The sequence below is a fragment of the Pipra filicauda genome, unplaced genomic scaffold, assembly GCF_003945595.2.
Source record: "Pipra filicauda isolate LSUMZ 115617 unplaced genomic scaffold, ASM394559v2 scaffold13_size5146498_pilon, whole genome shotgun sequence".
Taxonomy (NCBI): Eukaryota; Metazoa; Chordata; class Aves; order Passeriformes; family Pipridae; genus Pipra; species Pipra filicauda.
The window spans coordinates 5,021,934-5,036,070 of record NW_024103874.1 but is presented as its reverse complement, the minus strand read 5'-3'; positions in this window follow the sequence as shown (position 1 = coordinate 5,036,070).

Sequence of the window (14,137 nt, the reverse complement as noted above, 5' to 3'; positions counted from 1 at the left end):
TGTTAGGATACGAATGAATTCTGTGGCTCTTACTCGACTTCTCAGAGGCTATTAATTGTTCTCTTCAAGGCACTATGTAATTCCTTCCTAGTGACATATTCTGTTTGTCTCCTTTTTTTTTATAATTTTTTTTTAGGAAGCCGTACCTTCTGTTCATTTGAAAGTAAAGGAAGTGTAAGCAAGTTTCAGCAAAAATACTAATTGTTTGTTGATACTGCTGGGAAGATGCTACTGTGGAATCAAAGGTCTGTGGATAAGATTAAATTAGAAGGGAGAAACATTATTATAACTTCTCATGTCTAGGACAACCTCAGACTCACAGTCTTTGCTTTTGGAAAAAATATTTTTAAATCACCCACGACAAGCCATTTCCAACCAGCTCTCACTTACTCTGGGGTGGTGAGAGTTTGCATATGGGCTGACGTGTTCAGATGGAGATAGAAAGAATTAAGAAACCCTTTTGATTTTAAATCTAAGCAAGAGAGAGGGAAGATATCCTTTTACTGCTGTATATTTAAATTGATCCATTTACATCCACGGTCTGTCCAGTTTCAGTTCATAAGAATAGCTGGTAAAATGATGGGTTTCTACCCATGGAAAATCATTGTTAATTTTGAAGCAGAGGACCTCCTGTTTAGCAGTTTTTGGCTCAAGAAGTGTGATGACAGTGTCTGACCTTCCCTTCTCCTTGGATGCTCCTGATGAGCTTCCCATCATCTGGCTCAGAGCCTTGTGGGATGAGTAGTGGCAGAGGAAAAGGCACCATGGTGCCAGAGGGGAGCATCACAGTGGGTTGTATTGGAGAGCCAGAAAGAGCCCAAATTTAGATAAATTGTTAGAAACCCTTTTGAAACTCTCCATGCTCTTACTGCCTTTGAATTGTGTGGGCAGTGGAGGAATCCCAGATGGAGTCAGAGCTTTTGCAGCAGGAGTACTTCACTGCAACGACCCTGGAGGAGGAAAGCAGGGCTGGTGGTGCCCAGGGGTGGAGTTTTCCCTCTATAGGGATGGGGGGCAGAGCTTGGAAATTTCCAGAAATTTTGGCCACAGTCTATACTTTACTCTCAAAAGAGATTTGGACACAACAGGTAAAGAACCCAATTCGCAAATTTTAATAGTTCCCATGTTTTTATTTCTTCTCCATCTGCATTTGATAATTTCTCTCAAGCTCTTTAGAGTCTTCAGCTGATGAGTAGGATTTTCACTTTAGCTTAGAAAAGCTGATGGTTTCAAGATTTAATTAAAAGTAGCATTTATGAAGTTTCCCCATTGCACGGGGTAGTATCTGCCCTAACCTGGTGCCGTACATCAAATGATGCTGCTCCAGCTTTGAGAAGAGCCTTGGCTTGGATCAGCAGTTCTGGCTGTGGCTGTGAGGTGAAATGGACACTCGGGAGTGATTATTTACAGCCCACCTCCTCTGCCTCACATTTCTTTCTTTACTGGAAAATACCAATTATCTTCTGTTTAAAATGCTCAGTCTGTGGGGAAGCAAACCAGGAGCTCTGGTAACCTTCAGTTGTATCCCTATGGTGGGATTCACTAGGAGAGAGCCACCCAACACTCTGTGCCCCTCCATGGCCTCACCAGGAGCATTTTCTCACTATACCAGAACTCTACTTGAGGGGAATTGTGCAGTTGGATTTTTGAGCTGGGCATCTTCAGCAAGAACAGGTGCAATGGGAAGCTAAATAACAGATGAATAATTTTAACAGAAAAATATAACACATTGCCCAGAGGTGCCTGATGATGTCATTTGCCTTGTTTTCCCCGTGCTTGAGATGATGTGCTGTTCCCAACAAAAGGTGAAAGACTGCTCACCCCTCCGGATTCCTGCACGTTACAAATTAGATCCAGATGAAGCTGACTTTGATTTAAACACCCTTGCAGCAGGAACATCGGGGAGCTAATTAAACTTGCAGCAGTTCACCTTTGTGAGAGCTTAATTAGCTGAGATACTGCCTTCTCTATATTTATCTCCTGTAGCTTCCAGAGATACGTGTCAAAACGGGGTTTGATTTGCAGGTTGTGTAACCACGAGTGTGCAGAAGCTCTTCAGTTCATCTCCCTGGAATGCTGGGTGATGTGTGGGGTCAAGGGTAATTATTTTTTTTTTAACATGGAGCCTGAATATTCAAGGTCCCTATAGGTTTTTAGAGACACAAGTCCATAATTTTAACCTGAGTTGCAGCATGAGATGTGTCAAACCCTTGCAGCGTTTGAATTGCAAAAGCAAAGCTGTTGCATGTCCAGAGTCTTGTATTTCACCTCTGCAGGTGTTTGGATCAGGAGCACGAAAACCCAGTTTGATAAATATTTCCAAAGCACGTCCACTTAAATAAAATAAATTTTTATTTATTTAAATTTTTTTTTTATTTATTTGTTTGTTTAAAATAAAGTAACAAAAGCCACTGAAATCCCACATCATCCCTCTGCACAGCACATGCCTTGCAGCAACTTTTCTTCTTGACTGGGTTTCTTGGGGTGTTAAATTTCTCCTTCTCTCCCTCTCCTCTGTTCTTTCTCATGTAGGTGCAGGTTTTCAGTGCACATGGGGCAGGTACTGCCTTTACTGAGGGCAACATGTGATGCTGGATGGGAGAAGGACATACTATTTGTGCATAGCACATTTTCCCCAAACCCATGTGTCTGCCAGTTCCATGAAAATCTTGAGGAAAACTTAAAATCATGAGGGTCTAGAGATGATCCCAAGATTTGTTTTCATGTTTGATCTGCCTGTGATTTCTTAACCTCCTTTTTTTTTTATTTTAGCCATGAATATCAGATTTACAAGCTTACATTACAAAATAAAAAAAAAATATAGATTGTTTTGTGGCTCCACAATCTATAGTTTTAAAGGAAAGGCATTTCACAGGCAAGCTTTGTGAGAGTTGAGTTTGGAAAGTTTTGTTCATTTGTAGCATTTTTTTGGGCAGTTATCACTAAAATCCTCCCAAATGCCATCTTGGTAGCCCAGACTAAACCCAGTGACTCAGCTTTACCTTCTCTCTTTGAATGGTTTAAAGGCTCACATCCCAAACACGTGAGCACTGTGATTGTGTTTCATTGTTAGATTTGTACTCTCTGGATCTGGAAACTTTCCACTCCTCCTGAGAGACTGATACAACCAGTGGCTTCATTGAGCTGGCACAGAATGACACACACAGCCCAGGGTGCAAATAGCACCTTGATTCCTCAATGTATCTCCAAATAGTTTAGAAATAGCAGGTGAACACTATTGTCATTAAGGTCAGGTCACCTTTCATATATATTGTGAGAAAAGTCATTGTACTTGCTGTAAAAGTTAAAAAAGTTATATAGAAATCGTATAAATGCCACAGATCAGTGCAGTTCTGGAAAAGAATTGCTTTAAAAGTACATATATCACTGCCTTCCCTCCAAAAATTCCAGTGCTCTTGGACAATACCTGTGAACAGTCCATAATAGGGCAATAAATATTCATCAGGGCTTTGGTGGATGGCTTTGGAGGACTTCTAATTACCTCTAATTAGGCTTACAAAGCCTCCCTTGTGCACACTTAACTGGTTCAGACTTTTCTGGTTGTCAGTTCTTTCCTCCCCTGAAGGCCAGCTCAGAGCTCTGCTCACACCTGGCACCTTCACACAGTGTCCTCTGCCAGGAGAAGGAATCCAGGGAAGGGAGGTGATAAATTAAAATGGGGACCTGAGGAAAAGGGACTGTCCTGCCAGAGGTGGGGGGGGGCAGTGCCATCTCTGGGAAATGCAGGGAAATGAACCTTCCTCCCAGCAGTGAGGGGAGCATGGCTGGCACCATGTGGCAGACCACAGCCTGAAAACATGGATTCCTGTGGAAACCAATGCCCTGCTTGGCACTGGGTCATATTTTGCCAGGAGCTAAATGTCCCAGGAGTGATGCTGGAGTGATCCCCAGGAGATGCTGTCAACCCTGGCTTTTCCAAGCTCATTCTCTCGGATATCTCTGTACTCAGTCTATGATTTTTTTTATCTGATTTATGCAGCACCTGGTGGTCTTTGAACTGGAAAGTGTTGCCCCACATGGCAGCCTGGCCTTTTTGGATGTGAGCATTTCCCCTGTACCTGGTTCCTCCCTATCCAAGGAAGGACTAAAATCAGCACTGAGTTAAGCCTTGTTAAGAAAGTTTGTGGGTGGCTGTTGGACCCTGAGCACAGACCTCATGAGGTAAGGGATCATTCCCTTGCTCCCAACTCCAAGACAAGTCCAGGAAGCACTTGATCCTTTGTAGGATGCCATTAGAAATACTCCCTTTGGAGCACTATCCCCAAATACTACAGTCCAACAAGGATCCCAGGTTTTCTGGGCACCAGTCCATGGCGATGCTCTCTCACCACATCCACCACCACCAAACATGGAGCTTTCCCCTGTTCATAGAATCCTGGAATCACAGGATTGGGTGATTCAGTTTGGGTTGGAAGGGACCTTAGAGATCATCTCATTCCAACCCCCTGCCACAGCTCCTTTGTTTGGTTTTCATTCAGGGCAATCAGCCACTGCACAGCTTCCATGTGTTGCCATTAGTCAAACCCTGGCACAGCAATGGCAATGTTGCCTGTCATTACATGATCAATGAGTATCTGAGAGTTTTGGGGGGGAGGAAAAAGAAACAATAAAAAAAAAGGCATTACATGGTCTGATAATGGAACCTGAAGCTAGGCAGGAGGCACCCAACAAAGCTCCCACTATTCCAAGGCCAGGTCATGCATCTTGCTCCAAAGGGGATTTCTGTGTGTCTCTCAAGGTGGTAAAAGGAGGTTTTCTATGAAAACATCTTTTTCTCCAATTGATTTCTTCTGGCTCTGCCTCTGATGTGTTTTCACTGCACTGGGATCATTTATGAACTGCTGATCCTGCCAGCCATGTGGGAATCTTTACCATGTCCAGCACTGCCATGCAGGAGGATGTGGTGGGACAGGTCCTACCCTCATCCACCCTGTGGGGATGCCCCTGGCCACCTCTAGCCTTGGATGCCTTAAGCACCCAGCAGCTTTATGGGAGTTGGGGTATAAATTTAAATTTTTGGTGCAGTAGCATCTGAGGGACAAGTAGAGCCTTGGCAGGGCTGGACAACACTATGTGGAGAAAGCTGAAGGATGTACATGGCTCTGAGCTCCTGCACTGTGACCCACACTGCTGACCCCCTTGGATATCACCTACACAGAGATCTTTGCAGGGACTGTTTTGCAGGCATCCTGTTTCCCACTTAATCAATTCCCAGGGCTGCCAGCAGCTAGATTATTGCTGTTTGCATCTTGGATAATCACTGAGAAGCTGAGGTGCTGATCTAGAGTGATCTGTCCCCTCAAACATTTGGGGAATTGCTTGTAATCAGTTGTTGCTATGGCTCTGGACAGATTTCTCTGTATCCTAGCAATGATTGTCTCTGACTGAAGCTTTGACTGCTACAGTTGGGATCCTGATGGAAATATCCAGACTGTCAGCCCCTTGCCTGCTCTTGTGCCGTCTCTTCCACGAATAATCACCTACCCCCTCCACAAAACTGATAGCTTGCCTCAGGCGACATCATTCCTTGCAGCCAAGCAATTTACACCTTGCTGAAACGATTGTGATATTAAAATAACATCACTTCTGCAAGGGACCTGACTGATTTTTAATAAACCATGGGGCTGGTGTGATCAGTGCTTATGAATCACTGGCTGTAACAGAGAGGAGCCACTTGCTGCCTTCCCAACCACTGTCAGTGAATCCCCTTCCAGAAGCCTCATTGATTTTTTCCTGCATAATTTATACATTTGTGCTTTCCTTCTGTGTGACTAAAGGACCAAACAATGGCAGTGCTTTGAAGCAAATATCCCTCAATGAAACACCTTCATGAATTCCAAAACTCTTTCACTGACAGAAGAAGAAAATGCTAAGTAGCAAATGCCAGCAATAAAAAAATATTGATGTTATGTGGGTTATCAAAGCCAGAAAGTTTTCCACAGTTCCAGCAAACAACATTTTCCAGAGTAGAGCAAACCATGATGAAATGGAGCCAGAGGTTTACCCTTTCTCTGGAATTCTGCAGCAGCATCACTGGCACAGGCTGAATGTTGTTGACACCTGGTTAAGGGCTGAGGTTTGGGGCTGCCAGTTCTTGGGGTTACACCACAGGGCTGGTGATGACTGCTCAACAGCCTCTGCCAGTGAAGTCAAACAAGCATCTGACAGCCTCTGGTTTTTTTCCTTTCCTATAGCTGTAAAAAGTTGTAGTAAAGAAATGAAGTATACGGTGTCTGTAGGATGGGGATAATAAAGATTGAAAAGAACCTCATATATGCGTATCATATCCCAGGATTTTTAAGAAAAACTCCTGCTCTTTGGACCATGACTCGTGTTTGCAGGCACTTCTCTATGTTAAGTGGTCAGCACTTTCTTCCTCACACAAAGCAAAGCTCAGCCCAGTGATCTGAGTCTTCATTAAGGACTGAGATGAGAAATCTCTCTCCAGTAGAAAGGAGATGCCCCACAGGACCCTCTTCTGCTGGAGGTGTTTGAATACACAGAGCAAAATGGCTCTTCAGTCCTGCAGCACAGCCTTTATATTTGCTGTTATAGTCGATTGATTTTTCACTCTGTGCTCTGTGCAGCTCTCTGTCTGATTTCTATTTAAAACCCCCGTTGCTCAAGGAATTTATAAGTGTTATATGTTATATGATATATATCCAAAGCCAAAGGATCAAACTCAATTGCTCTCATGTAGGAACAGCTTTGTATCCACCAAAATTTTCAATCCACAAAATGGACATAATTTGTGATTTCAGTGTTCTCCTATTCCAAGAACTGGCTTGATTCCACTGCCAGTAACAGGATCATGACTGAGAATATCTGAGGATTGCAAATATTCTATTATAAGCACTTTATGAATAGGCAGAGGGAATAATTTCTCCATGCCCATCTTTTTTCCTTTACACCAATCTAACTTCTTGCTACAGCCCACAAATTAGTCAGCTCCTCTCTGCCTGCAGGAAAATGCTTTCATCAGCTTTTCAAGAAAAATAATGTTAGCACAACCCTAGCTATTAATGAGAAGGGGTATTGTAATTTTCTGCACATTTTCATGTGTGAAAAAGTCTGGGGAGTCCTTTTTAATTTCTCTCCTAGTCCATAATGGCAAAATTTGAAAGAACGGATGAACTTTTACTCCAGATGGTCTGGATAGTCCTGAGGACTTCAAGGAAAGTAAGCAGAGACAAGTTGTTGTGGCTTTGGAGATTGTTTACAAAAAGAAGTATGCCAGTGTCCTTGTCTTCAAACTTCTAACCCCAGATCATTCTGTTGAGTTTGGTTGCATTTCCATCGTCACAGATGAGAGGAGGTGGTAGATCTCATTCTTTGGGTGCACTTTGGGTGTTGGTTTGCCATGTGGGAACTTCAAACCCATGGAGCAGGAGATTAATCATACCAAGAGTTGTGTTCCATAAGGGAAGTTGGGTTCCATAAGGGAAGGAGCCGTTTGATTTTTAAACCCTGAGGCCAGAGACGGGAATGGATTTCTGTTCCTCCAAGTTCCATCAGAGCTGAACCTCTGATCTGAAACCAGTTTCCAGTTGGAAATGCTACAGGAGATCAAAAGAGGAATATTTCATCCCCTTAGAGAACAAACTTTTCTGTGTGTTGCTCAGTGTAGAAAATGTCTTCTTCCTCCTGAACAGTGAAATAAAAATGACATGACTGTTTCCATTTGCCAAGAGCATTTTCAGCCTGAGCCAGCCCAAAGGCACAACTTGGTATTTTCAAGTGTCAATCATAGATGCTTTCCCTTCAGCTGGTGCAGGGTCCAACAATGGGCCATATGGGACATCAGTCTGTGCCAAAAGAAGAAGAATAGAATCAGGAATAAAATATGTCAAAGTATCTTCGTGCTAATTCCAAGCTCTACAGTCACAGTGATGGGAGCTGTTGTAGTCATGCCAGCCCAATCATCTTGGTTGGCAAAATTAGAAGCAGCCCAGGTATAAATATCCCTGAACTTTTGGATGTTTGGAGTGGCAGGATGAGGCCTAAAGACATCATGATAAATTGTTTTTGTAGACAAGTGCGAAAAATAACTGAGTTCTTAAATAGCATGAGACTGCTGTGGTTTTCTGACAATTTGCTGGGCATGGTCCAGATCTCCAAAGATATTCAGGCACTTGAAATCAAGTGTTTGTGTTCCTCTACTCAGACTGAGCAGTGTGTAGTGCTGTAAATAACTGCTGTGTAAATACAAGTGTTGCACATGAATCTGAACCCAAGTAAAGGCCAGTGTGTCATTACCATGCAGGAAAAGAAGCTGTAATTTTAGAGGAAGACACTATAGTTTTTTGGAAATCAGTGGGAAATGGATGCATTTTGGAAAAACTTCCTCCTTAATCAACAAAAGTCTTGTGATCCAGAAAACTGTGGGAGTAACAGATGGCTGATGTTTCTTTTCCTGTGGGCCAGTCAGCAGGAAAATAATAGAAGCATATGTCTTAATGAGCAGAAAGAAGATGTGAGCCTGAAGGTACCAGTAGCGTGGGAGGTGGATGCAGACAAGTCAGGTTGTACCTTCCTGGTTATTGAAGGGCTCTCTCATCTGTTGCACAAAAAGAGATGTGAAGGGAGAAAGGATCTTTGGCCCTAATCCAGGCTTATGGCATGTCTTTCTGGAGCTCTTGGATTGCCCCCTCTCCACCTTCATAGGTGCACACTGGGGAGATGCAGCATCCACATCAGGTACCAGTGAGTGTGGCCACAGCCTGTCTGCAGACATAAAAAGCTCTAAACCCCCTTTTTAATTATTTTTTAACTATGAACATAGAATTTGTAGTAGGTACCAAAGGTATCTCAACTGGCTTGATCATAGCCAGGTGGGATTGTAGCATCTCAACAACTCCCGATTTCATACATTTCCTAAAAATTCCACCTTTCTTTTCCTGCTTGTGCAATATTTCTGAAGATTCACATCCTAAGACTGTCTGTCAGCTACATATGAATGAATCCAGCCAGTAGTGAGGAAACTGATGGAAAAATAAGAAGCTGGAACAGAACTGTCATTACAACATCTACTGCAGGAAGCTTTTGGATAGAGCTTAAGGCATTATAAACATGTATTTTTTTTTCATGTCAGCTCTTCCTAACTTAAGAAGGAAAAAAATGCTGTTGAACTCTGGAAATCAGAAATCAGAGTTTCGGGGTTGCTTCCAAAGCTGTGGGAAAGCTGCCCTTATTTCCCACACAAGCAAGGCAGGACCTTGGTGCCAATGAGTGTGAGCCAGTTACAACTCAACTATAATTGAGATTTAAGAGCTATCATTTCCTATTGGTTAACCAAGGAAATATTTATGGCCAAAGCTTTGTGCCAAGCACAATATTTATGACCAAGTTTTTAGCACTGGCTGCATTTTTTAATGCTGATTCTTGCACAGAGGACACAGATCCCATTCACACTGGTGTGGGCATGAAAACAAAGCCTGAAGTCATCAAGGCAGAGCTTGGAGTGGCAATGGAAGCTCCCAGCTCCTGCTCTCCAGATGGATGGACAGAGCCCCTGCCCTTCATAGCCCAGGGTGTTCAGCAGATTTATGACACTTCACATCACTACATCAGGTCAGGAGCTCAGAGGAGGACAGGTTTGTACTGGCTGGGAAGTTGTGGTCTGTAGCTGCTGCACATTATGGAAAGGAAAGGGAATAGATTTGTCAACCAGTCAACTCCAGATTTCCTTAGTGAGTAAATTGGGCAGTGTTTGCCCTCTGGTGAGGAAGGACAAGAGCCTAATTTAGATCTAAAAGCTGAGCAGTGAAACCAAAGCTATCCTTGGAGAACAAACTTGTCTGGAGAAACATGCTTCTGTTCTCTAATTTAAAAATCCATCTTCTTGGATCTTAAGAGAAGTGAAAGCCACCTCCTTGCTCTTTAGGGGCTCTTTACAATGAATTCTGGCATTTACAAATAAGACATAGAGGTTCATCTGATCTGTAACATGAGCTCTTTAATAGTTGTGGAGCTGGAAGCCTTAATGAGGCCATGAGTTACTGCTTTGCTTCCTTTCCTTTTTCAATAGTTGGCTCACTTTGTTTGTTGCTTTGTTTGAGCATAGCCAGAACCACAAATCCTCCTGTTGCTGTATTAATAAAGAACCCTATTCAGAAATTCCTGGGATGTGTTTGAGCGAGCAACAGGAAGAGGAGAAATCCAGAGAAGAAGAAATGTCTGTATTAGTGCATTTTGTTGACATCATGAGTCATTGGTCAGACAAAAAAATTATCTCTATCTTACACAGCTGAGGATGGGAGAGGTGGGAACAAGTCAGGAGACAGAAAGGGTGAGAGAATTCCCCCTACTCTCCATCAGCACAGCCTGTTCAGAGGTAAACACAACTGGATTCTTCCCAGAGCTTCATTATGGAGTTAATCCTGCAAGGTCCTGAGCTCCCTTAACTCCCAGCTCAGCAATGCGTGAGAATTCCAAGGCAACACAATAGGTTAATGCTTTAGGGCTCTTGTGCTTGGATTCAAATCTTAATGAGCACAACAGAGAGGAGGGAGAGATGCTGCATTAGCCCTCCTGCCCTGCTGTGAAGTGTATGTATTGTCTGCTCCAAGCCCCATTGAGCATCTCAGCAGGGCTGGAACAGAGGGGGCTGCCCAGGGTCAGGACTGGGGTGTCCTCACAAGACAACATGTGCCTGCAGTGTCCCAGGAACACAGGGCTGGCTGCCAGGCTGGGGGCTGCCAGTGTTGTCTGTTCACTGGGTGAATTTTGAGAGGGAAGTGAGTCTAGAAGGGAATCACGTGGGTGATGCAGCTTTGGAGCACCTCACATCAGACATGTTGCTCATGGCCAGTGGACATCTAGGTTCCTCCTGTGGGTACTGTAGGTTCTGCAAAACCAAGGCACTGCCTTTGTTTGCAGAATCTGGACATTGCCACGAGGATGCTCCAGGAAATAATAAGAGGCTACATTAGTATTCTGTGGCTGGAAACCCATCCACTCCACAGCTAACTTCCAAGAAGACAAGAAACCTGGGAGAAGCCTGGGTTCCATAGACATCTCTACTGCTTTGTAAATAGCCATTACTGCATTTGCTGCTTCACTCTGTTGTGTTACTGTTGTTCTTACTCCCATGCAGGTGTCTTGGCTCCCTGGCATGGCCAGAAGTCTCTTACACAGGAAAAATCTTTGATTTAGTTAAAAATGTCTTTCAAAGTCTGCTGTCACTTCAGAGACAAACTGAAATAAATCTGAATAAATCAGAGCCACTCTTGTGAGGCCAGCAGTACCTCGCAGATTTCCCCAGAGGCAGATGGAGCCCGCTCTGCTGAGAAACAGCCTTGCACATCCCTCTGCTCTGCTCATTTCAGTGCACTTTTCACTGAAAGGAGATCTCTGCCCCTTCAGTGTTGGTTTTCTCCTCACTGCTTTTGCTCCACCTGAAGCCTCTGTTGATGACAAAGCAGTTAGGAATAGGAGAAGGAAATCTTTATCCCAGGAATGGAGACAGAAAAAAATTCAGATCACCTTTGAATGCAAAGATGGTTTTTCTCAAGCATTCCATTAACCTGCTTTGTCCCCTGTGTCAAGCCCAGACAGGGAACAAGTAAGGAGATATTATCATTATTATGTCTCACTTCTGTAGATTTAAACATTCAGATGACATTTTACAAAATAAACAGAGGTCAAGGGCTTGCCCTGGAGAGCTGGCTGTGACATCCAAGACAAGATCATGGAGAGAGAGGGCAAATTCAAAGGAAGTGTGCAGTCCTAGGATTCCCTGTCAGTGCAGCTGCCTCTGCCTCCTTCAGCAGCTGATTTTTTTCGATATTGAACTAGTGCTGGTAGGAGAGGGGGCTCAGACACAGTCTATGTGCAGGCACCCACTACTCAGGGACATCCAATCCCCTTCTGTCAATGCCTTTTTTAGGATAAAAATTATTTGAGAAAGGGCTAAAGTAGACAAGAGATTTACAGGAGTGCAGAATGCAAGGCAGTGCAGTCAACACTTACCAGATCCTTGCAAAATCATGGAATTCCATTAAATGATCCAAACCACTTAAAACGGAGCTTGTTACTGGCTTTCTCTTATTCCAAGGACAAGTTGAGATTTCACTGAAAACCTTGGGGAAAACACTGCCTTGGTTCTGTTTTGTTCAGTCCACAGTCTTCAATAGCTGGGATTTTTGAGTCAGTTTTTGTGAACATCTGGATTACCCAAATTATCCACATCTTTATCAGACAAAGGAAAATAATAATAATGAGAAGGCTCGGAGTTGGGTGCCTGCAAGTAAGGCTGGACTCACAGCTTTCTACCACAATAAAAAAAAAAAATCATTAAAACCTTTAAATGGCATCTTTTGTTCCAGTCAGAGTCCCTTGCACATGTACCAGTGGAAGTCATCGCCTTCCAAATACACACAGGAGCTGATGGAAATTTTGTTATGGCCCAATGATGCAGAAAGAAACTGGCAGTGAGATTTAACAAGGTCACTTCAAGGCACAGAAACCTCTGTGAAATATGCTCATTCCCCGCATGGCCAGGGAGGTGAGGGATAAACCTTTCACTTATAGGAAATAGTGATTTACTATTAATTTCCAGAAGAAGGAAATCCTTTTTTAATCAAAATAATTTATAGGGTTAATCTAAAGGCAGTGTTTGCTCGCCAGAACAGAAACCAAGGCAAGGTGAAGATGGATGGGGTTTGTCCATGGGATTTGAATCAGCTCAGCACAGGAGGGCCTGTAGTCAAGGATACCTGTATTATTTATGGCCAGGGTTTTCAAAAGGGAATAGATGGCCTCAGATCCCCTGGGTTTGGTCGCCCAACGTGTGACCTGTGCAGAGTACCAGCCTCCTTGAAAAAACAGCCTTCTGAAATCCTATTTCCCACTATTTCCTTTGGGAATCCGTAAGATTTGTTGTATCTGGTGCTTGTTGCTGGTTGTAGATGGGCTGAAATCCAGGATTCCCCAATTGAATGCTGCTGGATTGCAACTGAGCACGGCTGAACCCAGCAAGGAGCAGAGGAGCTGCAAATTCCACAGGGAAAAAGGGTTTAAACAAATGTTGGTTTGGGAGTGTTTTTTTCTGGTTGTTTTTTTGGGAATGTGTGGCTGCAGTAGGTGACTGAGTGATGCTGGTTTTGCCCCGATGAGGAGTGATTGCCCCTCTGCTCCCCTGTTCCTGGCTATGGGAGAGGTGCTCAGTGCTACAGAGGACCTGGCTCTCAGGATGTAATCCCACGCTTCAGCTTCGAGTTAATTTGATCTCACATCTGCTGCTTATTAAATTAATGCTGGATGGTTCCCTAAAATGAGCACTACAGATTTGTATAGCATATCACAGGTGCTCAGGTGCTGCACTGAGGGTCAGGCCACCGAAAGCAAAGCAGGGAACTGTACAGGAGTCCACACAACCATGGGAAAATACAGTGTGGTTTGTCACTGGAAAGGCTGACAATTGCTGAGGAAGAGATGAGATAAGAAAAACAAGACAAGTTGAGTTTGGTACTACACTGATGTTATTTATAATCTCACTACAGACCTAATTTCTCTTGTGACTGTAATCCTCCCCATTTGCAGCAAGCAATTTATTATATTGGAAGATATTTGAGATGCTTTGGGAGTAGCGAAATTATTATACATAAAATATGTAGCTAATACTATTAGAACAGACTTTGATTAATTTTGCAGCTGGCAACACTACCCATGCCTGAAAATTAAATCCATTTGCTATCCGTGTGGAAGTAATTGTGTTAATATCAAAGCTAGTTTTAAACTGAAATGGGGAGAGCTCTATTCCATGTCTCCCATGCAAGGAATCAGGGATGAGAGATGAGAGAGTAATAATTTGTTGCTAGCACAAGGAATTATCCTTTTCTTCACAAAATTTTCAAGACTTCAACAGGTTTTTTTATGATATATTTAAGGTATATTCAAGCATATAGATAAATTCAAGTGACCTTATCTCAGTCTCACCTTTGATTTGCAATATTGCCCGTGGGGCAGAGACTAATATTTGTATTTGTACTACATGTTTGTACAGCACCAAGCACAGCAGAACCCTGTTCTCATGGGCAGATTCATCACCCCGGTAAACATCGGCAGCAAAGATACGTGCCCAAGCCAGAAATATCTCAGTCTAATTACACTGGAG